Source organism: Hyperoodon ampullatus (genome assembly GCF_949752795.1).
Source record: "Hyperoodon ampullatus genome assembly, chromosome: 2".
Taxonomy (NCBI): Eukaryota; Metazoa; Chordata; class Mammalia; order Artiodactyla; family Ziphiidae; genus Hyperoodon; species Hyperoodon ampullatus.
Window position 1 is genome coordinate 39,485,035 of NC_136915.1, and position 27,880 is coordinate 39,512,914.

Below are 27,880 nucleotides of genomic sequence, written 5' to 3' on the forward strand. Positions count from 1 at the left end.
CTTTCTGCTCCCCTACCATTAAATCCTCTGAGGCCCAGCTCAGATCCCTCTTTCTCCTTCTGAGCCCTGGAGTAGGTGGGCTGTTTCCTCCCAGTCTGCGCCGTGTGGTGGGCATCCACGGGTGGGTCACCGCCCTTAGCACACTGGCTCTCCTTGATGGCAGGGATACTATTTCTACATTTGTCCTCAGTGGCCAGCACAGGGCTGGGCACAGGGCAGCGGGGAGTCTGGGATGCTGCTGGGGAGAGGAACCCGCAGGACTGAGGAGGCGAGCACAAGACAAGGTGATCTGGCAGAGAGTGCTCGCGGGGCCAGCCCAGGGCTGGAATGTTCTGGGAAGGCTTCCTGAAGGAGGAGTGCCTGTGCTGAGTATAGAAGGTCCCCAGGGCTGGGATAGGGGATGAGGACATCCCAGGGAGAAGGAACAGTACTACACCCAGAATGGGCACAGGAGGAGCAGCAGAGGTGTAGGTGGGGGTCAGATCAAGGTGGACTGGGAGGGCCAGTTCAGGAACTTGAATCCAGTCTCCAGGGCAATGGGGCGCTCTTGAAGGATCATCAGACAGGTGTGGCGAGGAGATTAGGCTGGAGGGGCAGAGCCTGGAGAGGGTAACGAGGCTGCTCCATGATCCTAATGTGGGGAAGGGGGCCTGGGGCCTGAGCTAGGGCCGTGGCCCAGGTAGAGAGAGAGGTGATTTGGGACTTGACGGTTGGCAGGTGGAAGTGAGCTGTCTCAGCTCAGGCTCAGCTCTGCCCAGTTTGCCAGCCCATCTCTTTATTTTTTTTATTTTTAATTTTTTTGCCCTACGCGGGCCTCTCACTGCTGTGGCCGCTCCCGTTGCGGAGCACAGGCTCTGGACGTGCAGGCTCAGCGGCCATGGCTCACGGGCCCAGCCGCTCTGCGGCATGTGGGATCTTCCCGGACCAGGGCACGAACCCATGTCCCCTGCATCGGCAGGCGGACTCTCAACCACTGCACCACCAGGGAAGCCCTGCCAGCTCATCTCTTTCTGGACTGCTTTGCCTGGTGGGTGGAGGGTTAGCTCGTCTGGATGACTCAGGGGCTTCTTGGGTCCACCAGTGCAGCTGCCTCGCTCCTCCCTGGCTCCAGCCCTAACTCGCCCGCTTGCTGTCGGAGATGTTTCTGGCCTGAGCCCTCGGTCAGGGTGGGCCCCTGGCTCCCACCTGACCTCCTTCATATTCTTTTCAGGGCAAGCTGCTTTCCCAAGGCTCCCTTCTCCACCGAGATTTTCCTGCTTCTCCAGTGGTGCTTTCCCCTCCAAGTCACGTGCCCAGTGGTACCTGTACTTGCTGCCAGTGGCGTCCCTGCCTCAGTGGGGCAAATCTCAGGGCAGACATGAGACCCTACCTTGGGGCTGACTAGAAGGCCCGACCCACATGGATGCCTAGATTGGGGTGACCAGGCAGCTGCTGCACTTTGCCCTGATTTCTCTTAACTGCTCTGTCACTTTGCCTCATATCCTTCCATAAAACCACGTGCCATCTGCCCCAGCTTCCTGCCCCATTTCTCTCTTTGGTTAATGATAGCCTCGTGCTTTTAGACACGAGGCTGCCGTGGGGGGCCACCTCTCCTCCATTCCTTCCCTGGTTTATTGATGTCACCCTTGAACCCCAGCAGGGCCGTGCCCAGCCCCGTGCTTAGTGGTGCCGGAGTTCCGCCAAGCCTGGCTCCCATCCCTGAGAGGCTCCTGGGCCTGTGTGTGTGGAGGATGCAAGCACGTTGGCTCTCTTGTGATCAGGGCTGGGGGAAAAGGTAGACAGGGCCAAATGCTGCTGAGGGCGGCAGAGGTGGTCAGTGAGGAAGCGAGTACCGGCTGCGTTCCACCTCCACCTCTACACTGTGGTCCAAGCCACCTGCCTCTCACCTGGACACTAATAACTGAGGTGGGCTCCCTGCTTCCTTCCTCACCTGTCTGCCAATCCATTCTCCATACAGCAGCCAGAGTGATCACTTAAAAGTGTATATCAGATCGAGCCACCTCTCTCCTTAAGACCTTGCAGTGGCTTCCCAATCACCCGTGAATAAAGTCCAGTCTCCTCCTCGAGTCCTGCGAGGCCCCACGTGATGTGGCCGTTGCCCACCCCCCTGCCTCCTCTTGGATGTCTCTTCCTCTCGTTCATCGTGCGTGCTCCAGCCACACGAGCACCCTTTGGTCTGTCCATCATCTCAAGCTCGTCCCTGCTCCAGAGCTTCTGTGTTAGCTGTCCCTCTGTTTGGAACACTTGGCGCCAATGTCACCTTCCCTGATCACGCACTTGGCAAACAGTTCCCCTTGACACCTTCTAACATGCCACCCTTTGTACGTTATAGCATTATCACTATCTGGAATCATACTTTTTTTTTTTTGGTCTCCACTCAGGCAAGCTTCTGGAGAGCTGCACTTTGTTGTGCTCAGCCTGATACTCAGCCTGTGGAACAGTGCCTAGAAGGTGCTTAGTTAATTTAGTGAACATTAACTGAGCATCTACTAGGGACCAGGCGCTGTACTGGATGCTGGGACTGCAGTGATGAATGTGGCAGACTAGGGTCTTGTCCTCTCGGAGCTGCATTCTGGAGGATATTCGTTGACTGAAAGGAGGCAGGGAGGCAGGCAGGTGTGATAGTAAAGACCTACGTATTTAATGAATGAAGTGATAAGGTGACTTTTAATCAGGACAAGGGGGGAAGGACATTCTGAATATGAGCCATCTACCTTCTGGGCACTTTATAGTGATCATGTCATTTTATCCTGTTCACCCTGTTGTGGGTGTTTGTGTCCTCATTTTACAGAAAGCTCCCACAGCTAGAAGCAGGGGAGTTAGAATCGATATCTGATTCATTCTATGTCAGAGCCTCTGCCTGGTGTCCCATGATGCTGAGGCACAGAGGAGTGACAGCATAAGCCAGCCTCCGCCTCTTCCTGTCTGACCAGTCCAGCCGCCTCAATACCCTCTAAGTCACGTGGCTACTTCCTGGTCTCAGCCTTTCCCCTACTCCCCGGTCCACTGCCATAGCTTCTTGCCTGGCCTCCCCTCTTCAGACTGGTCTTCTCCAACTGTCTTTCATATGGCAGATGACTGACCTTTCTAAAAGCAAATATCATGCCTAAAACCTTGTGCTCAGTCCAGACTCCTGGCTCTGACCCACAAGGCCACGCTTCACCTGGCTGTGCAACTGACCACTCTGGATTCCTCCCCTTCCTTGGGGCCCTGAGGTGGTGCTCAGGGCACTGCACACCTCCCACCTCCATGCCCTTTGCTCACTGTGCTTGCTCTGCCTGGAATGCTCTTCCTCATGTCTGCACCTGAAGATCCCCTCCCCCATCCCACTATTCCAAGGTAAGGGTGGTCATCCTCTTACAACTGTCAGGCTGTGTTGAAAGGGCTTCTTGGTGCTTCTGTCCATGCTCAAAAGCAGGGGCTGTGTCTTAATAATAGAATCCAATATTGATTAGGTTGTGGAGTTGATAATCCATGATCTCATTGGAAAAAGTAGGCATTATTACTTCCATTTTATAGATGAGGGAACTGAAGTTCAGAAAGGGTTGCTGATTTGTCCAAGGGCAAAGACTTGAACAGAGAAGAGTTGAATCCACATGCCCGACTCCAAACTTAGTGTACTTTCCTTGTCTGCACAATCATCCCAAGAATAGGCAGTAAACACACTCTGGGTGCCAGGTTCTGTGCTAAGTGACCACAACACTGGAGACAGAAGCCACGTCCAGGCACTGTGCTCCTCTGCTGGTGTCTGTTTACAGAAGGGTTGTGGTATTGGAGTTTAGGACACACAGAGGACCTGCCACTTGTCCCTAAAAGGCACCATCTTTTAGGGTCATCCCAGAGCTCCAGCTTGTTGAGAGCCTTTGGGGTCCTGGCTTTGTTGCCCACTCTTTCTGCTCTGCCTCCCAGCTTTGTCCATCCACAAATCTGAGCACTGGACCTCTCCAACCTCATCCAAGTCGCCAATAAACAATCAGATCAGAGCTATGGAAAGAGCCGTGGGGTGTGTCACCCCAGACCACCTGCTCGGACTACCTGGGCATAAGATATTGCCACATAATTAAGTCTCATCAAGTCCTGAGCGTCCCAGCCAGCCTTGGCGAGACCTCCCAGGTTTCCTACACATAGATTGGGAGTGGCGGCCCTGTGCACCTGAGGCAGATGAAGTCACCTGGGGTCAGGGCTGTGTGGGGTTTGCCCTTGCATATCCGGCACCTAGCACGGTGCCTGGTACTCAGTGGGTACCCAGTGAAGGCTTGTTGAATGGAGGAGTGGGTGACTTGTTATTAGTGAACCCTTTTGGCCCCACCTGTTACTTCCTTCTCATCCTAAACAGGAATGTCCTGGTCAGCCCCTGTCCTCAGCCCTTTTCACATTTATCTTAACTACTGCTGTGACCTTGATTTGTGCCCATAAGGACAAATAGCTCCCAGTATATATTCAACCTGTGACTTTCTCCTCGTCTGCAAGTCCTCATCCATCCAGTTCCCCATCTCTATACCCACTTCATCTCCATCCATCCAATAAACGTATAGAACTCCTCCCACAGGAATTACTTCAGGGTAACCAATCAGAAATAGTCCCTGCCTGAATGGAGCTTTCATTCTTCTAGCAAACAGACACCAAGTGCACAATCACATAAAAACACTTGTCAGGAGCTTCCCTGATGGCGTAGTGGTTGAGAGTCCGCTTGCCGATGCAGGGGACACGGGTTCGTGCCCCGGTCCGGGAGGATCCCACATGCCACGGAGTGGCTGGGCCCGTGAGCCATGGCCGCTGAGCCTGCGCGTCCGGAGACTGTGCTCCGCAACAGGAGAGGCCACAGCAGTGAGAGGCCCGCGTGCCGCAAAAAAAGAAAAAAACAAAAAACACTTGTTAGAAGTGCAGTAAAGCAGAAGCACTACTTTATTTTATCAGAGTAAACTAAGTGGTACCTGGTTCAACCTGGGTGTGTGTGTGTGTGTGTGTGTGTGTGTGTGTGTGTGTGAGGGAATGCTTCCTGAAGGAAGTGACATTTAAGCCAAGAGCTGCATTGTCATAAAAGCCAAGGAGAGAGTGTATTTCAAGAAGGGTGGTGGCAATGGCTTCAAATGCTGCTGAATTAACTTCAGGGAGATGGTTGAGATGATTTGGCATAAACCAGACTGGACTGTGTGGAGGAGTGAGTGAAAGATGAGGAAGTAAAGGCAGCAAGTGTAGACAACTTGAGAAACTTGGCTGGGAGCGGAGGAAAGACGTCAGGGTGGTAGCTATGAAGGATGTAGATCTGAGAGAATCTTTGAAAAAATTTTAAATTATATTTTTAAGATGGGAGAGACTTAAGCGTGTTACATGCTGCTAGAAAGGAGCCATAGAGGTAATAGAGATACATCGAGATAAAGGCGGGAAGGGAGGGTTCGACCCATCTATCATTCCTCCACTTAAGAAATATTACTGAGCAACTGTCGTGTGCCAGGCACTTTGAAAAAGTCTGACAAGGTACTTGCTTTTACGGAACTTTTACTTTTTTTAGGGAGGAAGGCAAGAAATAAGTAAGATAATTTCAGCGAATGGTAAGTGTGATGAGGAGATAAAATGGGGTGACGTAATGGAGGCGTGCAATCAGGAAAGGGTGATGTAACAAGGCCCCGGGTGCTGCAGGGGTGGTGCAGCTGCCAGATGGCCTGGGGGAGCTGAGCTATCAGGGGAAGCCAGGGTTCAGTGAGGGGGGCGGTGTGGGGAAGGGAATGGTGGGGGAAGAGGAGGAGGGACGCGGGGAGTTTGCTGATGAGGAGGGCTAGTTCCAGAGGCCCCTGGGAGACGGTGAAGAGTGTTAGAGGGTGGATGACCTTGGGGTTACCCTGTAGGTCGTGACTCCACATCCGGCCCTGGGTGACGCTGGGTGCTCAGACCCAACACTACGAGCCACAAACCCATCTCCTTCCCACCAAATCTGCTTCTGACTTCCCAGTCTTGAGGGTGCGGCCACCATTCTCCTGTTCACCGGTGACTGGCAGCCTGAGATGTGACAGACTGCTCCCCTCTCCTCCTCTGATACAGAGGACCGGGCCCAAACAGACAAGCGTGGAAGGGCTCCCAAATCAAGCCCCTCCTGCTCTGCGGCTGCACATCTTCCCCGTCTTTCCTGCCCCTCTCCAGGAGGTTACCTCCATCCCCTCACCCCACCCCCACCCCACAGATCCCTTCTCTGCACGCTCTCCCTGCTGGTAGGGAGCTCCTAGTCCAATGAGGAAACGGGACATGAGTCTGGAAGGGACAACCAGTAGACTGGGGAGGCTGGAATCCCAGGGGCAGCAGTGTGGCCTTGCTTTGGGAATCAGGAATGAAAGTCTAGCTGGGCTGGTGGGGGCAGGGGTGAGTGCTATGCCTGCCTGCCTCAGTCCTCACGTCCTTACCTCATGTCCCCTGGGACGGATGCCTTCTGAGTTCTGCCTGCTCCCCACCCCCGGTGTCCCTTCCTTTTTTCTCTGCCTGAGCCCCAGACACCCGCAGAGTGAGCTGCTAACTCTGGGCGGCCGTGGGCTGTTCAGTCCTTCTCCCTGTGACCTATGAGCCATGTTAAGGGCATTGGCGATTATCCTTCAAGCCACAGGCAACCCCATCCAGAACTGGTGTGGGTCAGATTAGGGTGCTGGTGGGGTGTCTGATGGGTGGGATGGGGGAGGAGGACGTGAAGGAGGTGCGATCAGAGCCTGGTCAACTGCCCACCTGCAGTCTTGGGCTCCTCTTCAGGCTAGTTTCTGCCAAAGCCCCTTCTTCTGCACGGCCTGAGGAACAGGGGACTTTGTCCAGATAGAGGATAAGTCCAGATGGCAGTAAGAACTGGCTGGGAGGAGGTTGGGTTCTGTCAACACCTGGGACCGTGGCTCCTGCCCCTTTGGAGAAGAGGCGTGGGAGTGTGCTCTGGCTGTGTAGCTGACAAATAAGAAGGCAGTGCTCTTGAGGGAGCAGATGGTGCATCCGCACGACGCCTGTGGCGGCTTGGCTGTCTTACTCGCTGGTGGTGCATCAGGCTCCAGCCCTGAGCAAGATCCCAGGGTGCAGAAGCACGGAGAGGGGGCGCTGCAGCAGATGGCAGCCCTGGCACAATGTCTCCGGCAGCAGGTGAGCGGACATTGACCCCTGAGGCCCCCAGCCCTCAGTCCCAGTGGTGGGTCCCACCTCAGGACAGGGCCCCTACCGTTGCCCCATCTCCTTCAGAAGACAGGGAGCAGCCCCCGCCTCAGCTCCCCACCCTGGCTCCTTGTGTCCCTGTCAGTTCCTCCTCCATCTGTGTCCTTTGAGCCCCTTGAGGTCGGGGGCGGTGTATTTTCTTTTTCTCCCAGTGCCCAGCACAGGGCTCAGCAGCATTGTGGGTGTTTACCTGGGCTATTTGTTGAAATAAAATAAACTTATGGAGGTGATTGGAGGTAGGAGGCCAGGGCCCTTTCAGCCCCTGAGCACCCCCAGACCCCACTGGGACAGGACCCTGGTCTACACATTCTGCCTCTCACTGCCCCCCCCACCCCCGCCAGCACGGGGCTCTGCAAATGTTTGCTGAGCGCATGACAGGTGCAAAGCACATGGGGTCACTGGAGATGGGGTCCTCCCAAGAAGCTATGTTTCTTAAAAGGGGGCTTGAACAGCTTGGCTGGGGTTAGTGCAAGGCACTGAGGCAAGTCACTGTGCCTGGGCTGGGCCTCGCAGTGAAGCGGTTTAGCTGCGGGTAAGTCAGCAAAGCCTTCCCAGAGTGGCAGAGGGAGCTGGGGAAGGAGAGGCATAGAGACAACTCTGCACCATGCCTGCAGTTTGCCGTGTGGCCTGCAGGATGTGACAGTCCCTTTCTGGGCCTTGGGCTCCCCAACTGCCCCAGGAGGGGTGGGCTGGTGATGTCTTGGGTGATAGTGGCAGACTCCCTCTGGGAGCCCGGGGAGCGGGGGTTGGGGTAGTGCCTGAGGTGCTGTCCCCGTGCTCTGGAGTTCCTGAGTGTCCTCTGCTGTCCCCCGGATGGTGATTGATGGCCCAGGCAGCTTCTCTGCCCGAGCTGCTGCAGTTCCTGAGAATGTGTATTAATATTAATTGGGGCTAATTAGTTGGATAAATCAATCTGCCCCCAGAGAGCAGCTGCCCCTCCCTGGATGATGAGGAGGAAATCTGGGCTAATGGGGTTGCTGCGGCGAATCCGTGTGATGGAGAAGATTCCTGTGTGCGTGGGGAGGCCGCATCTGTGTGCAGTGGTGAGTTTAGGTTCCTTTACTGCAAACACCAGGGTCTGCTTGTGTGTGCCTCCTGCTGGCGTTTTATTGTGTGCTGGATGGGTGTGTGTCTGGCTGTACGCTGCTTGGGTTTGGTTACGGGCCTTGGTGTATGTGCCTGGCTGGGTGTGTACGTGTTACTGATTGGCATGTATTCATCTAGGTATGTACGGCTGGCTTGGGTCTGCATGTTTGGCTGAGTGTGTACACATGGTGTCGTGTGTCTGATGTGTGAGGAAGTCTGAGTCTGGGCATCTGGTTGGTGTAAGTGTGGGTGTCTGGGATAGGTAGTTATTGGCTGGGTACCTGGAGGGGCTTGTCTGATTGGTTGGAGGAGTGTAAAGGGTTTGGGGTGAGGTTATCCACGGTGTCTCCAGCCTTCCCTCAAGGCCTCTTGGCTCTCAGCACCTTATTCTCTTCCCAACATAGCTACACATGTCTGTCCTGGGCACCTTCCCAATCAGGTCACTCCTCTGCCAGGGTTACCCTCAAGGCCTCAGATGACCAGCTTTCTGACCCAGGCAGGTGGGAGGTTGAAACACAGGTCAAACCCTCACAGGATTCAAACAAATCCAATTCATTTCCATTTAGGAATATTTCACAAAGGATTCCCCTGGGTCTTGCCTCTGCTGGACCCTGGGGACAGATTCATTATACAGATGAATCTGACATCTGACCCAGGCTTGCCTTAAAGAGGCTCCCGGTCTGGGTGGGGTATGATGGAAACAGAGCTGTGCAGACCACGAGGGGAGGCAGCTCAGCTGAGGGTGGAGAAGGCCAGACGCCCAGGGAGGTGTGGGGCTCAGCAGGAGGGGTGATCTCTTCTGTCTGGAGAGGGCTGGTGGGGAAGGCTTCACAGAGAGGTGGTGTTGGAACTAAGCCTTGCAGGACGTGTAGGAGTTTTCCAAAAGGAGGAAGGAACAGGAAAGGCAGTACCAGAGAGAGAAAAGCCTGAGATAAGGCAATGTTTCTATAGAATACTTAGAAAATAATATTTGTAGGGTCCACTGGCTGAAGGCTGCTGCCTAGGAGGCTCTGGTCACCTCAGGTGGAAAGTGGCCACCCCGAGGGTTGAGGGGTTTTATGACATTAAACATATTTAACAACCACTTTGGAAATATGAATAATAAATCAATCTACTAAAAACTTCAAAATATATTTTCTTTGATTTTCAAACCACACGTGGAGGCAGGACCAGCTGAGCGTGGAGAAGGCCCGACGTCCCTGGACCTGTGGGGCTCGGCAGGACGGGGTGATCTCTTCTACACTACAGGGTGGGCCAAAAAGTGCCTTCAGTTTTTTAAGTAAAAATAAAAGCCATATTTTTCATTTTCACCGGGAACTTTATTGAACGACATATTCACCCTTTTGTTCCACTACCTTCTGCCATTTTTCAGGCAACTTCATAATTCCATCTTCCCAAAACTTTTTATCTTTTTGAGCAAAGAACTGTTCCAGGTGCCTTTTACAGTCTTCCAGGGAATTGAAATTTTTTTCACTAAGAGAATTTTGTGAAGACCAAAATAAATGGAAATCCGAAGGTGCAATGTCTGGTGAATATGGCAGATGAATCAGAACTTCCCAGCCAAGCTGTAACAGTTTTTGCCTGGTCATCAAAGAAACATGCAGTCTTGGGCTTCCCTGGTGGCGCAGTGGTTAAGAATCCGCTGGCCAATGCAGGGGACACGGGTTCGAGCCCTGGTCTGGGAAGATCCCACATTGCCTCAGAGCAACTAAGCCCAAGCGCCACAACTACTGAGCCTGCGTGCCACAACTCCTGAAGCCCACGTGCCTAGAGCCCGTGCTCCGCAGCAAGAGAAGCCACCGCAGTGAGAAGCCCGTGCACCACAACGAAGAGGAGCCCCCACTCACCACAACTAGAGAAAGTCTGCACACAGCAACGAAGACCCAACGCAGCCAAAAATAAATAAATTAAATAATAAATGTATTTTTTAAAAAAAGAAACATGTGGTCTTGCATTATCCTGATGGAAGATTATGCGTTTTCTGTTGACTAATTCTGGATGCTTTTCGTCGAGTGCCGCTTTCAGTTGGTCTAATTGGGAGCAGTACTTGTTGGAATGAATCATTTGGCTCTCCGGAAGGAGCTCACAATAGAGGACACCCTTCCAATCCCACCATATACACAACATCACCTTCTTTGGTTGAAGACTGGCCTTTGGTGTGGTTGTTGATGGTTCATTTTGCTTGCCCCATGATCTCTTCTGTTCCACATTATTGTACAGTATACATTTTCATTGCCCGTCACAATTCGTTTTAAAAACGGAACATTTTTATGACGTTTCAGTAGTGACTTGCATGCGGAAATATGGTCAAGAAAGGTTTTTTCGCTTAACTTATGTCAACCCAAACATCAAAGCAATGAACATAACCAAGCTGGTGCAAATGACTTTCAACGCTTGATTTGGATATTTTGGTTATGTCAGCTATCTCTCACGTGGTATAACGTTGATTGTTCTCAATTATTGTTTTGATTTGATCACTATCAACTTCAACTGGTCTACCCGACTATGGAGCATCGTCCAGCGAGGAATCTCCAGTACTAGACTTCGCAAACCACTTTTGACACATTTGATCAGTCACAGCACCTTCTCCATACACTGCACAAATCTTTTTGTGTGTTTCAGTTGCATTTTTACCTTTCTTGAAATAAAACATAATATTGCCGAAAATGTTGCTTTTTTTCTTCTGTCTTCAATATTAAAATGGCTACACAGGGCTTCCCTGGTGGCGCAGTGGTTGAGAGTCCGCCTGCCGATGCAGGGGACGCGGGTTCGTGCCCCGGTCTGGGAAGATCCCACATGCTGCGGAGCGGCTGGGCCCGTGAGCCATGGTCGCTGAGCCTGCACGTCCGGAGCCTGTGCTCCGCAACGGGAGAGGCCACAGCGGTGAGAGGCACGCGTACCGCAAAAAAAAAAAAAAAAAGGCTACACAAAAATTCACCAATTTTGGTAAGTCTTTTTTTAAATGCAGGGTGATATGACAGCTGTCACATACAATCTAACAAAATTGTTTCAAATGAAGTTAAAGACAACTAAGTGCTACTAGAGCCATCTTATGGAAAAAAATGAACGACATTTTGGCCCACCCAGTATATACTAAAATGGCTTAAAAGCAATAGAAGTTGAGGCTCAATTCTTTCATCAGATTATTCTAATAATTTCCAAATAATTTGTTGATTTTTAGAAAATTTGTGGGGATTGTCTGATGTGGTTGTCATCTTTTGAAGATGTCCCTATCTTTCAAAGCTCTCTCAATAAACTGAGTCATTAGGTGACTTGCAGTCTCATTAAGTAGAGACTTTCTCTCAACACCAATGCATCCATTCTTGGGCTGAGTCTAGCTCAGCTTCTGCTGAAACAGTAGCAGTGACACTCGCAACTCCTAGGTCTTCTAATGCCCTCCGAGATTTTATATATTCAAGCATCTCTGTTGTCAACTAAGTCATAAAACTGTTATTAGAATGTCATATAAATTACATCGAACCTGATCTCACAGGCCTTGGGAGAACCTGTGTAACATGGTGGTTAAGGGGTAGTTAAGAGAGTGCTGGGCTGCCTGTGTTCGAATCCTGACTCTGATGCTTACATTTAAAATAATTTCTCTGTGCCTTAACCTCCTCATGTCTACAATGGGGTGATGATTATAATTATAGTACACAAGTAAGTTAATAAATGTTTACAGTGGGTATACAGCAAACACTATCTAAGTGATAGTTCTCATTTTAGCAATAAAACTAATGTTGTCCTTGCTGAGTGGGCTTTTAGTGAGTTTCAGTGAATTTATTCTAATAGATTTGTTCCATTCATCAGGGTTGGTGAAAAGTTTCCTCAGGCCCTTGAAAGACCCCCAGCCCAGCACTGGCAGAGGAGCAGTCCCAGCAGAGGCCTGCAGGGCCTCCATTTTTGTCTCCTGGCCTGCTCTCCCCACCTCTCCCCAGCTTCCCGAGAGGCTGCCATTTTCACCAGTGGCCACACAAGGACAGCTGCAGGGGAACGCTAGCCTCAGGGGTCCAGATGGACGCCGGGCACTTGCCCTCAGGGTGCCACCAGGGGTGCCACCTCTCCAGGTAGCTATGTGGGAATCGGGCTTGGCGTTCAGTCTTGATGGGGTGTCCGTGGACCGGCGAGTGCTGGGTGGTCCCTGATGGGGCTCGTGGGGCTCCTCAGGACTGGGGAGAGAAAGGCAAGGGATGAGCACAGGCTGGCCCTCCATGGCCCCTGAGGGAGTCAGAGGCTGTGCCTAGAGGAGCCCTTTACTTGCTGGGCTGTGAAGAGAGGATGCAATCCCAGGGGAGGGGCTAGGGCAGCTGGGGTGGTGCAGTGCTCAGGGCAGTGGCTCTTTGCTAAGTGACTCAGAAGGATTTCAATATTTTTTAGGCACGGAGGGTGCAGCTGTTGAGGTGCATTCTAGCCAAATGCTCGCCCTGTCCAGGGTGATGCATATCCGGGCCCTCCTGAAAGTCCTTGTGTTACTGACTAGGGTTCTTGGCCTTCCCCAATCAATAGAAATTGACTAGAGGCCAGACAAGAAATGCAGGCAAGGCTTTATTGGGGCCCCTTCTGTAGTGGGGGGAGCAAGAACAAACAACATGTTCCCTTGCTTGCTCGCTCCCCGAAGGGGGGCAAGCTTGTTTCATATATGGGGTGTGGGTAGGGGTGTGTCCAGGGATCAGGCCAGAGGGGTGGCTTAGGTGTTTTGCCCACCCCTTAGGTGGTGTTGTGTGCAGGGGGCATGCGCAGTACCCTGTTTTTGCTCCCGACACCCTGTTTTTGCTCCAGCTTCTTCAAAAGTGGCAGTTGAGTTTTTGGTCTCTTTGTATCTTTTGGGTCCAGAATTTGCCCCAACCGTGCATGTATGCAGTCATTTTTAGTCCCATACAGTTTCTTTGTATTTTGTTGCTGGAGGAGAGGTGTGTCCAGGTGCAAGCTCTGCAGCACAGCAGCAAAGGGGCCCAGGTCCCAGCAAAGGGTCCCAGGTTCCAGCCGGTCTCACTTGTGGCAAACAGGCTGGGGAGCTCTGAGCTGAGGCACGGAGATGGCAAAATGGCACAGTGAATAGAAGGATTGGGCAGCAGTATACGGGAGGGGAATAGGCAAGAAGAGGCTGGTGAGATGGGCCCACCGGGACCCAGGCAGAGAAAAGGCCTAGTGCAGTGCCTGGCACCCAGGAAGTGCTTCATCAGAAAAGCTCCCCTCCCAAGAACCACTAGAGGGTAACGGTGAAGCTACAGATAACTTGGGCTTAAGCGTCCCCACCTTTATGACCTGGGGCAAGAAAGTTAACCTCTGTGTCCCAGTTGCCTTCATTGGTGAAATGGAAATGATAATAAAAGCACCCATTTAGGGCTTCCCTGGTGGCGCAGTGGTTGAGAGTCCGCCTGCCGATGCAGGGGACACGGGTTCGTGCCCCGGTCTGGGAAGATCCCACATGCCGCGGAGCAGCTGGGCCCGTGAGCCATGGCCGCTGAGCCTGCGCGTCCGGAGCCTGTGCTCCACAACGGGAGAGGCCACAACAGTGAGAGGCCCGCGTACCGCAAAAAAAAAAATTTAAAAAGCACCCATTTAAGGGTTTTGGTGAAGATTTAATGAAATGGGACAGGCAGAGTGCTTGACGTGTTCCTAGTGCAGTAAGTACTGGGTAACTGCGAATATTGGTGTATCTATGTGTGAACACGTTATATGTTTATGGTGAAAGCCTTTAAACCATCCTGAAGAGAATGGTGTTGCAACTTTATTCTGAGGGCAACTGGGACCTGTCGTCAGATTTGGGTTTTATAAGTTCTGGAAAGGATCACCCAGGCTGTAGTGAAGAGGCTGAGCTGGAGGGGTAGAGTCTAGAGGCAGGGAGGCCAGTGAGGAGGCTGTAAGAAAACTGAGAGACAGAGAAGGTTCTAGGCAAGAAGGAGTCCGAGGTGGGAGATTTGAAGGAGGCAGGACCACCTATTGGCATTGTGTGTGGATAACAGAATGGTCACTGGGGCTGCACAGGCCGGTGTGAATCCAGATCCTTGGATAAACTGCTCTCTGTGCTTCAGTGTCTTCTGTAAAATGAGAAAATAACATGACCTACCTCCTAGGGTTGTTGTCAGGAGTAATATGAACTATTATATGTAAAATGCTTGGAATGGGGCCTGGCACGTATGAAGTGTTGTAACACATCTATCTTACATGTGATTGTGTTAGCATTTATCAATCCATGGTCAGAACTTGGGTCTGTCAATATTATGACATAGGATGAGTGTGTTTAGTGTTTGGTAATTGCAATCATTGTTGCTTTTCTTGTGGTCATCCATTTACAATGCTTGGTGTTTTGTACAAATAAAATAGAGTGTGTGTGTGTGAAAAGAAAAAAAAAAACTTGGGTCTGAGGATCCAGGGTGATCTTGAGGTTCACTGCATGGGTGACACAAGTATCATCAGTTGGGAATCTCATGAAGAAGAACAGGTTTGACAGAAAAATGATGAGTCCTGGATGACTGTGGGTCCGTGGGTGGGTAAATGGGTTTGAGGCCTGGTGGGAGGTGGGCCTGGACTGGAGAAATGGGGAGATCTGGGCACTGTGGGGCCCATGTGGCCGCTGAGGTTGCCCAGGGAAGGTGGGCAGGTAAGGAGAGAGGAGGGCCAGAGGAGACTGAGCAGGAATTGCTGGAGAACAGGGGAAAGTCAGGGGAGTTGAGGGCAGGGAGAGTTTCCAAAAGGAAGGTGTCTCAGAGTCAGATGCTGCAGAGGAGAATAAGATGAGGACTAGGAAGAATCCAAGAAGCCTTGGAGCCCCCAACCTCCCAAGAAAACCCCTTTGTCTCCCCCTGCTCCTCTCCAGGACCAAGAAAGCTCCACCCAACCCACACTCCAGCTTGCCAGCGGCAGGGTCTCAGCTGGGACCGTGGAGGGCAGAGGGAGATAGCTTCGCCTTCTTGAGGACCCGCTGTGTGCTAGGTCCTTGTCACATCACCCTTGCCCCTGACTGGAGTTCTGAGGGCTGATTCAGGCCCTCCCTCACACCCTGAAGGGCTGAGCTTAGAGCAGCTGGGGGGCTTGTCTGTGCTCACCTGCATGGCTGACTCCTGATTGACTTCCGGTCCTTTCCTCTCTGAGGAGACCTAGGCCATGGGAAGGGAGCTGACCAGTGCTGTGGTCAAGGCTGGCTCCCAGCTCTCCTGCCACCCACGCTGGATCTTGCCCTTCCCCAAGGTCAGACCAGCAGGAGTGGGAGGACTGAAGAAGAAGGAAAGGTGGGATGCTGGGCTGAGCCCTGAAGGCAAACCTCACAGAACTGAGCCTCACTTTCTGTAACCCCTGTGTCCCAAGATGTGCCTGTAGAGTCACTCCCACTCCACTGGTGTCCCTGCTGGATAGCAGTATGAGGAGGGGGGCAGGCCTTCTCTGTGCCATGCCCTGGGCTGGACTCTGGGGAGGCAGACACAGAAGAGGACACCTGTGTCCCTGTAGGGCTTTCATGCCAACTGGGAGACAGGCCAGGAGATGTCTTTTATGCTAAGGATGAGCACAGGAACATGTGATGAGCACACCGTGTCCACTGGGATATGTGGGCGTGATGTTGAATGTGTGGGGGGCCCTGAGTGGAGCAGTATGACATCTGCCCGCCCCCCAACTCCACAGGAGCCAGAGCTGGACCTCAAGCCCATTCTTGGAGCTGCCCCAGGAGAAGCTGGCCCAGAAGCTGCAGGCTGACAAGCTGAGTCTGGAGAGCGTCCTCTGCAGCTACCTGGGCGGGGGGGGAGGTCGGGGTCAGGGCCCAACCCTGGGGCTCTGGGTGGAGTGGGGGATGTCACCCGTCGTTGTTCTGCTTAGAGGAGTTGGGGGACAGGTGTGACCCTGTGGCGCTGCAGCCAGCTTGGGAGGTGACTCGTGCCACAGTCATCTGTCACTTCTGCTCTGAGTCAGGGTGGGCAGAGGGGATGGGGTGATTCAGTGCCCTGTGCCTGGCCACCCCCTGAGCCCACCTCTGGTCTCCCTCAGTGCTGCTCAGGCACTGAAAGTGAACCAGGAGGTGAACTGCCTGACAGAGGTCCTGGGGGAATGGAGGAACAACTGCAGGCATTGAAGAAGATGAAGAAGAGGGAGCGAGGCCTTCTCTGCGGGGTCCCCATCAGCCTCAAGGCTACCTATGACTGCGTGGTGAGCCCTGGGGGTACACGTGCATGTATACACATGAGCATCTGAGTGTGTGACATTGGGCAAGTTACTTAATCGAGGCTGTACAGTTAGAAAGTGGCCAACTGGGAAACCGAACCAGCGGTCGGGCTCCCAAACGCCATCTCTTAACCACCGTGCTCTTCTGCCATCTGTGAATACTTCTAAGGGTGCAGCACTTGTGTCTCAGAGGGCAAGAGAATGTGTGTGAGTGCGAGCGGAGTGGGGATGAGAGTCTGTCCGCTGGCTGATTCCACCCTGGCCCCCAGGGGCTGGAGCTCATGTCACTTCTCTGCAGGGCCATGACTCGACATGTGGCCTGGCCCAGTTCCTGGAGAAGCCGGTGGCCAAGGATGGGGTCATTGTGAAAGGGCTCAAGGCCCGGGTAGCCATTCCCTTCGTTAAGACCAACTTCCCCCAGACACTGTTCAGTTCTCTGCAACAGGCAGGCCGGGGCCGGGGCTGGGCCCAGGACAAAGAAGCAGGTGAGAGTCCAGACTCAGGGCTGAGGGTGAGGTGAGGGCCGGTCACGCAGACCTTGGGACCGAGGTTCTTGGGCAAGTCTTCTCTGCCCTCTGAGCCTCAACTTCCTCATCTGACAACGTGTGGGTGGACTCCATGCTCCCTAAGGGCCCTCAGGTCCCAAGGTTCTGAAAACTTACATCTCTGTTTCTATTCCAGCTTCTCTCTAATTGTTCTTATTCTCTATTCTCCTCCCCTCCCCTGCACCCCACTCAGCTGTTGGTGTATCTATTTCTATCTGTTTTTGGAACCTGTTCCCAGTTCTGATAGCAGAGCTGTGGGCTCCTTGATCCTTATTTGAGGAGTTGTGGTTGGTCTCTTGCTGCAGCAGCCCCTCACCTCAGCTGAAGGGACACCAGGAGGTTTCCAGCCCCCCGGGGTGGAGCTCACCAGCCCTGGGGGTGACTCTGTGGGAGGTCGGCCTCTCTGTGGGCGGGCCAGACTTCTCCAGTTAAACCTTCCCCTCCCAGCCCCTTTTCTTCTGCTTCCCTCAGCTTTGATTGCAGCAACCCCATCCATGCACAGATTCAACCCTTTGAACTTAAAGAAGACACATGGGGGCTCCTCAGGGGGTGAGGGAGCTCTCCTGGCAGGAGGGAATTCCATCTGGGCATGGGTACCAACACTGGTGGCAGTGTCTGCATTCCAGTCAGCTTTTGTGGTGTCTGTGGCCTCCGGACCACAGGATACTGCCTCAGGTACTCGGTGATGGGTTCCTCCAGCCCAGCCTGGAGGAACTAAGGGTCTGGTCCGCACATCAACTCTCATTAGCTCAGTACTAGGGGAAGTGGGTGAAGGTAGGAGGGCTTCAAATAACTCCTGCCTCAGTCACAGCTAAACACACCATGTTTGGTATGGGTGGCAGTGGAATAGACTGTCCACTCATTCATTACTTCATTAATTCATTTGTCTGTATATGCATCCATCTACCTACCCTTCCCCTTACTCATACATCAACCCATCCATTTATCCATCTATAACAATTCCTCATCCATTCATCCACCCATGCAGTCATCATCCCAGTCTCTATCCATCAAGCAATTTCACCATTCATCTGCCATTTAATTTATTGGACAAAGGCAGACACTGTACTAGGTACTTGGGATGCATCAGTGAACAAAATGGACAAATATCCCAGCCCTTGAAGAACTTACACACATCCTTCCTTCCATTCGTTCATTCATTCATCTATTCATCCATTTATCTCTCCATCCATCCACTCAACTGGTCATCAGTCAATCCATATGTGCCTCCATTCATCCATCCACCCACCTCTCCATACGTATTTCCATTAATCTTTCCATCTATCTTGCATTCATCCGTACATCTATCCACCCCTCCACCTATCTTTCAACCCCACTCTGAGTACCTACATTGTGTGGGCCCTGTAATGGGGACACAGAACACTCTCAGACCTAGCCCCTGGCCCTATTGTGCTCTTAGACATCCGAATGGCTTAGTCAGCAAGTGATCGAGGCTCTAAGAGAGGGTCAAATCTTGTGGGAACTTACAGGATGAAGCTGACATTTTCTACAATAGAGATTTATTAAAAGCTTAGATTTTAAATTTTCAGAGGCAGGTCAAAGGTAGGGAAGGCTTCCTGGAGGAGGCAGCATTTGAGCCTGGATTTTTAAAATTTATTTATTTATTTATTTATTTATTTTTGGCTGCGATGGGTTTTCGTTGCTGCACGCGGGCTTTCCCCAGCTACGGCGAGCGCGGGCCATTCTTTGTTGCTGGGCGCAGGCTCCACATTGCAGTGGCCTCTCCCGTTGCAGAGCACAGGCCCTAGGTGCATGGGCTTCAGTAGTTGTGGTGCATGGGCTTCAGCAGTTGTGGCACATGGCCTCAGTAGCTGTGGCTCATGGACTCCAGAGCACAGGCTCAGCAGCTGTGGCGCATGGGCTTAGTTGCTCCGCAGCTCATGGGATCCTCCTGGAACAGGGATCGAACCCGTGTCCCCTGCATTGGCAGGCAGAGTCTTAACCACTGAGCCACAAGGGAAGTCCCTTGAGCTTGGTTTTGAAGGATGGACATGCAGAGCTGGAGTGACATCTAGAAGGCTGTAATTCTGTAAGCAGCCTATTTTGCCTGGAGCAATATGGGTGTGTGGAAAGGGGAAGTTATGGAAGGAGCTGATATTTTAGAGCCTTGAAGGGCAGTCAAAGAGCTCAGATTTATGCTGTGGGCAGTAGAAAGTCATGGGAGGGTTTGAAATAGCTCCCATTCTTGTGTGCTGGGTCCCGGGGGAGTGCTCTGGCTGGGTGCTCAAGCCTCTTTGGCACCCAAGTCTTTCCCTTCAGGTGCTGAGCTGGGCTCTGGGTGGGCGGGGTTTTGCAGCTACTCCGGAGTTGCCTCTGCTGTCAAGGGCAGGAAATCAGGTGAGGTCTTGTCTGCCTCTGGCCACATCCATTCAAAGACAAACCTGCCTGCCTTTCTCCAAGGACATTTCACTTGTCCTGTATCTCAGACAGACTGGCCCCACTGGTGATCAAGGAATCTGGGAGAAGGTTCTGCGTGGCTCCCTAGGCCAGTGACTCTTGCCCCACTGAGAGGTGCATCCTGTTCTTTAGCTTTAACGTCTCCTAGCGGTCTCTTGATGTTCTGCCCCAGATGAGGGTCTCCTTTCAGGCACTAGAGTCGCTTTAGCCAGTCTGCGACTCCACCCGTCCTCAACCCCTGACCCAGGTTGGCCCCAGGACCTCTTCCTTTTGCCCTGATCACGGCCTGGGTCCCATCCTCCGAGGCCAGGCAGTTGGGGTCCCCAGAGCAGAAAGGATGCGGTGTATCTGCCTCCCTCCGCCCCCTCTGTGCAGTGACCACAGCGGCTGGCCCCATGGCCCGGGACGTGAAGAGCCTGGTGCTGTGCCTGCGAGCGCTGCTGATTGAAGACGTTCACCCACTGCACCCCACCGTGCCCTCCTGCCCTTCAGGGAGGAGGTGAGCCAGGTGGAGGGCAGACCTGGGGGGCTCCCTCCCCCCCGCCCCTCATTCCTCATTGGCAGGTCTGCTGTCTGACCATTCCCTGTGAAGCCCTCCTTTCTCAGCCCAGGGTGCAGTGAGCAGGAAGCCCACACACTCCATCAGCCAGCTGGATGCCCGCTGCTTTGGCTTCTCTGCCGCCCTGAGCCATAGAAGATATTACCCCCAGAGAGGGAGGGACTCCAGCATCATATACCCAACACACACAGACAGCATACTCAGCAAGTGTGGTTTAGAGGCTGGTATTGAGTGAAGCTGGGCTTTTAGGCCTCTGGGTAACCCTGGCCAAGTCACGTCGCTTCTCTAGGCCTCAGTCTCCACACTGGTACAATGAAGAGGTTGGACCAGAAGACTGATGGGGTGGAGGTGGGAGCAGGGGGGACCCCACCCTGTGAGGAAGGCATACCCCTTCGGTGGTGGGGACTCTGGGGCTCACGCCTATGATTCCCATAGCCGGGGTTTCTGTTGCCTCCATCAAATGGCTGTAAGGAGCGCTCTGTCCTCGAAATCCCCCCTCCCCCACCTCCCACGCCCCGGCGGCCCTGCCTCCCCTTTGAGAATTGCCCAGCCAGTCTCTTCACCCCCCTGGGCCTCAGGTTTCTACCACACCGGGTGGCTGTGCAGGTTAAGTGAGCTCACAGTAAAGCACTTGGCAAGGGGCTGGGTCACAGCTAAATAGGCAGCTCGAATTCTGTCTCATCTCTGTGTGGGCTGAGGGAGTGGGCATGGCACGAGGCTTCTCATGCCCCGCTGCGGGGCTGAGGCGGATGGAGGTGAGGGGTGAGGTGGTACCCTCTCTCTAAATCCTGAGGGATGCAGAGAGAACACAGGGCAGAGCAGGAGGAGCTCCAGGCCCTGACTCGGCCTCTGTCTCCCCAGGTCATCCCCTTCACTATCCCCCGTGCTGTGTATGCCTTCTTACACCTGTACGGCGGGGGTCTGTTTGCTGAGGGAGGGGCCAGTCTTCTGGAGAAGCTGTACGTCTGCTGGGACTCAGATATGGTGCATGGTGGAAATGGGGAGGGGGCTGGTGGCAACCTGAGCCCTAGGAGGGGAGCTGTGGGCCTGGGCTGGTGGGATGCCTCTGGCTAATTGTGTGACCTTATGCAGCAAGTCACCCACTCAGGCCCCGTCTTCAGGACGCACACATTCCAGGGGTGGTGCTGGTGGGAACAGAGTGTTTCTTTGGGTCTGACCTCCCTCCGTGGCTTATCTACCGAGGGGAAGCTGGGCGGTGGGAGCCAGCTGGTGGCTGAAGGCTGTAACTGACCAGCTCTGTGTCTGTGGTTCCTCAGTAAGGGGGACATTGTGGACCCCAACATGAAGGACACGGTCAGCCAGCTCCGCCTGCCAGACCCACTCAAGTGTTTCTTGGCCTGGACCCTGAAGTACATGGTGAGTGTGGGCCCAGAGCGGGAGGGACTCAGGGGCCCAGAGAGGACAGGGGCTCAGAAAGGGGAGGGGGCTCCCAGGGGGGTGAGGTCGGGTCAGAGAGGAAGAGGAGGCCCAGAGAATGTGGTGGCTCAGAGAAGGGCTCAACGGGAGAGGAACTGAAAGAGGGGGGATGGGGCCAAAAGAGAGGAGTGCTCTCAGAGAGGGGAGGGGGCTTCAGAGAGGCTCAGCCAGGGGGAGTGTCAGTGAGAGGGAAGGGGATTTAGAGCGGGTGGGGCCTAGAGGGGGCCCAGGGCTTGGTGAGGTGGTCAGGGGCTTAGGGACAAGCAGAGCAGAGTTGCTCTTCCTGGGCCCCCGTCCCGGGCAGGCTGGTGTTGCCCTGTGGTTTCTAAAGTTGGTCTCCGCCTCTCTCCCCACCTCTGGGAGCCCCGGACTGGCCAGAATTTGGAAGAGGTTCGTTAAGTGGGGTGAGTAGTTGAGTCTCCTCAGGTCCAGCTCACAAGGGTTTTCCATGGGAATTGGATGAGTGTCATGTGGCTGGTGGGGGCTTGTCTGCTGGGGACAGGGCTGTTTAGACTTTGGGATCTAATTAGGGTTTTAGAGTCATGCCTGACATGGGGTTAGATTTAGACTTTTGGGTGTGGCTGGGACCGGGGCTGGGTTAGAATTGGAGTTGAGCTCTGAGTGCATGCTAGAATTGGGTTAAGCTGGGATAAAGGTTGGGCCTGAGTTGAGGTTAGGTTTGGGTTTGGGTTGGGGTTAAGGTTGGAACTGGGGTGGGGATGTGGCTGGGAGAGGAGGCTGGTTTGGGCTTGGTCTTGCTGTTGGGCTTGGCCTTGCTGTTGGGCTTGGCCTGGTGCGCTTGGAGTTGAGGTGCTGTTTGGAATTGGGGCTGGAGCAGCCTGAAGGCTGGCCTGGGGCCTCGCAGTTTAGGGGAGGGGACCTGTGGTTTTGAGGGGGACTGTGGGTCCCTTAGCCTGGTGGTGGTGGTAGGGCTCTGATCAGGGGATGTGTACTCTTGGGAACATTGGACAGGCAAGGTGTCTTGTCCAGGGGACAAGATACAGGGTGATTTCCTGTATCGGCTGCCAGCTGATATGCAGCCGGCATTGAGGCCAGACCCTGCCTCCTGGGTGTCATGTCCCCATTTGTATGAAAAGGAGTCCTCCTGTGCTGACCTTTGGACTTCTCAGTCTTCCCCATTCCCCAGGGACACCCAAGGACACCCAAGAAACTGTGAGAGCAGCACACAGCAGTGGAGGCGATGTATACCTGGGGAGACCTTGAGGGACTGCCGGAACAGGGGCAGTAGACACCTGAGTGATGACAGGAGTAGCCCAACAGGGGGTAGATCTCTGTCTTGGCCGGCAGGGCATGCCCAGCTGCACCAGGATGGTGACCTAGGAGGTTAATGTAGTCTGCCTCCCTGGGGCCAGGTTGATGCATTGTCCCCAAATCACTGTAGCTTCAGATTCCCCTTCCCATCCCTTCGCCTTGGCCCCTGGGAAGACCCTGACATCCCCCCATCCTGCCCCCATCTCAGTCTGCATCTCACAGCCTGGGCACTCTTCCAACTTGGCCTGGCAACACCTGACCTTGTCCTGAAAACACTGACCTCTGCCAGTCTTACCCCTCCTGCCCACCACTATCCCTGCAGGAATATCAGCAAGAGTTCATAGCCAAGTGGATGTCTCTGGACCTGGACATGTTGCTGGCACCAGCTCTGGAGACCCTGCCTTCTATATCAGCTATCCTGCCATGGCATCAAGTGAGAGGGCACTGAGTCTTGGTGGGGGTGGGGGTGGGGGTGGGGGTTGAGACTAGGAGTCCAGGACCTTTGAGTCCTGCCACAGCCTCTGTGGCCTTGACCTCTGATGCTATTCACTATTTTTAAAATTTTTCTTAAGTTGAGAAAAAATTCAGGTTACATAAATTCACCATTTAAAGCGTACAACTCAGTGGTTTTTAGTATATTCAGAATGTCATGCAACCACCACCACTATCTAGTTCCAGAACATTTTCATCATCCTGAAAAGAAACCCTGTACCTGTTAGCACTCACTCCCAATTTCCATTCACTTTTTTTTTTCTGTTTTCTTTTGGCCGCATCCTGCAGCTTGTGGGGTCTTAGTTCCCGGACCAGGGATCGAACCCGTGGCCTCTGCAGTGGAAGTGTGGAGTCCTAACCACTGGACCACCAGGGAATTCCCTCCACTCACTTTTTAAATGAACTTTATTGGAGTATAATTTACACGCAGTAAAACTCACCAATTTTGAGTAACTTGATGAATTTTAACAAATGTATATATACATGTATAACCACCACCATAATCAAAATATAGACTATTTCCATCATCCTCCAAATTTCCCTCATGTCCTGTTGCAGTTCACCCCACCCCTACATCCAGCAACCACTGGTCTGCCTTCTGTCACTATGGTTTTGCCTCTTCTAGGATTTCATATAAATGGAATCATGAGATACGAAGCTTGGGGGTCTGACTTCTTTCTCTTAGCATATCCATTCACTCTTTTTTAAAAAAAATATTACATTTAAAATTTTTATTTATTTATTTATTTAGGCTGCACTGGGTCTTAGTTGCAGCATGTGGGTGGGATCTTCCTTGCGGCATGCAGGATCTTTAGTTGCGGCATGCGGGATCTTTTAGTTGCAACATGCAGACTTCTTAGTTGCGGCATGCATGTGGGATCTAGTTCCCCGACCACGGATCGAACCCGGACCCCCTGCATTGGGAACGCAGAGTCTCACCCACTGGACCACCAGGGAAATCCTCAAATGTTACGTTTTTATTTTTATTTATTTTTTGGCCCCATGGCATTTGGGATCTTAGTTTCCTGACCAGGGATTGAACCTGTGCCCCTTGCAGTGGAAGCGCAGAGTCTTAACCACTGGACTGCCAGGGAAGTCCCCCCCATTCACTCTTAACATGCTTTCTGCTGCCTCACTTACAAAGGTGGCCTCAGCCCAGCCCACCTGCAAATGCAAGCCTCAGTACAGGGCAGCAACCCATCCCCAGCGCAGGTGCAGGTCTCAGAGGTGATACCGTGCAGAATGCAAACCCACCTCAAGCCTGGAGTCCTCTCCTCTGGGTTCCCCCAGGTGGCTGCCCAAAGGCACACCCCACACCTGGCTCTGCTCTAGTGCCCTCTGTCCACCTCACTGCTGCTTTGATGCTCACTCCCTGCACACAGGTGGCTGCTGGGAGGAGCTGCCTTTTCAACTCAGGATTGCATTGCGCACTCCAGCCCTCTTGGAGCCCCATGTACTGGAGGGCATGGCTGAATCCTCTGCCGCCCACTAGCTGTGTACCTATGTACCTGTCTGCCACCTCGGTTTCCCAGTAGTGAGACATGCGGGATAGTAATCCCCATCTCACGGGGTGGAGAAGAGTCAAGGACTCAGCAACACAGAGAGGGGAGCACAGTGCCTGGCACTTGAGTAAGGCTTTGCAGAGTGGATTCTTTTTTTAAAAATTTTTACAGGAGTACAGTTGATTTCAATGTTGTGTTAGTTTCAGATGTACAGCAAAGTGAATCAGTTATATATATATATAATAATAATAATCAGTTATATATATATCCACTCTTAGATTCTTTTCCCATATAGGCCATTACAGAGTATTGAATAGAGTTCTCTGTGCTATACAGCAGGTTCTTATTAGTTATCTATTTTATATATAGTAGTGTGTATATGTCAATCTCAATCTCCCAATTTATCCCTGCCCCCCCATCCCCTGGTGATCATAAGTTTGTTTTCTACATTTGTGACTGTACTCCTGTTTTGTAGATAAGTTCATTTGTATCTTTTTTTTTTAAGATTCCACATATAAATGATATCATATGATGTCTTTCTGTATCTGACTTACCTCACTCAGTATGACAGTCTCTAGGTCCATCTATGTTGCTACAAATGGCATTATTTCATTCTTTTTATGGCTGAGTAATATTCCATTGTATATATGTACCACATCTTCTTTATCCATTCCTCTGTTGATGGACACTTAGGTTGCTTCCATGTCCTGGCTATTGTAAATAGTGCTGCAATGAACATTGGGGTGCATGTATCTTTTTGAATTATGGTTTTCTCAGGGTATATGCCCAGTAATGGGATTGCTGGGTCGTATGGTAGTTCTATTTTTAGTTTTTTAAGGAACCTCCATACTGTTCTCCACAGTGGCTGTATCAATTCACATTCCCACCAACAGTGCAAGAGGGTTCTCTTTTCTCCACACCCTCTCCAGCATTTATTGTTCGTAGATTTTTTGATGATGGCCCTTTGGACTGGTGTGAGGTGATACCTCATTGTAGTTTTGATTTACATTTCTCTAATAATTAGTGATGTTGGGCATCTTTTCATGTGCGTTTTGGCCATGTGTACAGAGCGGATTCTGATTTTCTCCTTCCCTCCACTGTGGGGAGCAGGAGACAGTGGTCAGGCCCACCCCCTGCACTGAACTGGCTACTACAAGCAGAGGGCTGCAGTTCCAAGAAGGACCCTGAGGGAGTGCTCACCCACATTCTTTCCCACTGAGTCTTTTCTGAGCAGATAATTTTCTGGGCTTACCTGGATCTTCCTACAGGTAGATCTTCCTACTTGGCCCTGTACAACATCCTGAATTTCCCTGCCGGTGTGGTGCCCGTCACCACCGTGATGCTACAGGATGAGGAGGAACTGGCTTTCTACAGGGGCTACTACAGAGATCGTTCCGACAAAAATTCCCAGGTCAGTTTCCCTCTCTGCCTCTCTCCCTGTTGGGGTGGGGCCGTTCATTCCTGGTGTTTACCCTTTATGACTTCAGATGCAGTTTCACCCCATCCCTGAGGACACACTATTTGACCTCCAAGTCAACCTCTGTCCTTGTCAGGGGAGAATACTTTGCAAAAGCAGTGGTTTCCTTAACACTTCTGTAGGGAAAGTTGATCCCGGAGGCAGGGTAGCTGGAGCAGGGCGAAGGTCCCTGGTTAGGAGCTTACTCTGTAACTGAACTGGACACTGACCCTCTCTGGGCCTCAGTTTCTTCCCCAGGAAAACGGGATTTAAAACATCTACCTTGCGGGTTTGTGCTAAAGTTTAAATGGAAAAAGAGTGAAGCAATTAACATAATGCCTTGTATGTAGGAAGTGTTCAATAAACGCTACTATTACTAATTCAGAGAGCGCTTCACAAAGGAGATATTTCCATGGACCTATTTAATTCATGGTCTAAAATAACAACCCTGACTTGGGTGAGAGAGAGGAAGAGAGAGAGGGAAAGAGAGAGACTGGCTCTGAAAAGTATGCATGTGTCTGAGTCAGACATTAAGTAACTTATTTTTTCTGGAAATTGATTTTAGTGCTAGAGTTACCCAGTGGAACTGCTGACCTGAATTCTGAGAAGATAACAATAATGATACTATCTAATGTGTTTTGAGCTCTTACTCTGTTCCAAGAGCTGTTTAAAAGTGCTGTATATATATTAAATCATTAAATCCCATAACTGTCCTGTGAGGTTTTGCAAATGAGGAAATGGAAGCACAGACAAGTTAAGGGACTTGACCAAAGCCACACACCCAGCTGAAGTGAAGGAGCCAGGACTTGAAGCCATGTGACCTGGCTCCAGAGACAAAGGCAAATAAGGGCTTATATGATATCATCATAAAGCAATGAAAACATGTTTGAATGCCTACAACTATGCTTGGATTTCATGGCAGGGACTCAGGCTCAGCCCCTATGTTCCTGGGCCTGTGTTTGGGGTCAAGGCACCCCTTTCATTGCAGAAGTGTAATGAGACTCTGGGTCAGGGATTTGCACATTCTTCTTTCCTTTGCTGAGAACACTGGGGTGGATACTCGGTTTTATATTTCATCCTTAAAGTCAGCTCTCTACACAGGGAGCAAGTTTTATATCTTAACCCTGGAGAATTGTAGCCAAAGCAGAACTGTTTTCCCAGGTTTTGCTGAGAGCTGAGGAAGCCTGGAAATCTAAGATCCAGGACATCTCTACCTTAATATAGACTGGGGTGAGATATTTGGATTAATGCACACCTAAAGGTGGTGAGGAAGGCTGGACAAGGGGTCTGTGAGCAGGAAGCAGGCTCTGAGTCCACAGACTCTCTCTCTATGCAGGTGGTGAGAGGATCTGTGGGGCTTTCGGCGGCTGTGCAGTGCACCGCTTTGCCATGAGAAGAGGAACTGTGTCTCCGGTTCATGAAGGAGGTGGAGGCCTTGGTCAAGAGGCACAGGGAATTCAAGTGACAAGACACTCCTTCTCCTGGAGGCCTTTCTACATCCTCACCTAAGTCTGCTCTCTATGTCCCTTCCTTCTCATAAATACCAGATCTGCCTCATTTCTCCTCCTCCTGGAAGCCCACCAGAGTTTTTCTTTGTTATCCCTCTGCATGTCTGCTCAATACAGACGCCTCAGATTATCCCAAGATAGGGAAGAGGATGAAGTGCTTAATAAACATTTTGACTGGCCAGCCTGGTGATCTCTGATCTAGGTGGGGAGGTGGGGCTGTAGCCTCCGGGTTGTCTTCTGCCTCCAGCTGCTCTCCTTCAGCTCAGTCCCCAAGATGCTGT

The 27,880-nt window shown here is 52.1% G+C and overlaps 1 pseudogene across 1 annotated transcript; it reads left to right on the forward strand.

Moving 5' to 3' along the window:
• The first annotated feature begins 6,655 nt into the window (after positions 1 to 6,655).
• LOC307064216 (fatty-acid amide hydrolase 1-like) lies at positions 6,656 to 27,556 on the forward strand (annotated as a pseudogene). Its single transcript has 12 exons — positions 6,656 to 6,679; positions 6,916 to 7,104; positions 15,877 to 15,991; positions 16,247 to 16,395; positions 16,709 to 16,836; positions 17,403 to 17,630; positions 19,621 to 19,872; positions 20,794 to 20,987; positions 21,210 to 21,309; positions 22,964 to 23,074; positions 25,904 to 26,046; positions 27,428 to 27,556. The product of its transcript is annotated as a fatty-acid amide hydrolase 1-like (transcript).
• The last annotated feature ends 324 nt before the right edge of the window (positions 27,557 to 27,880 follow it).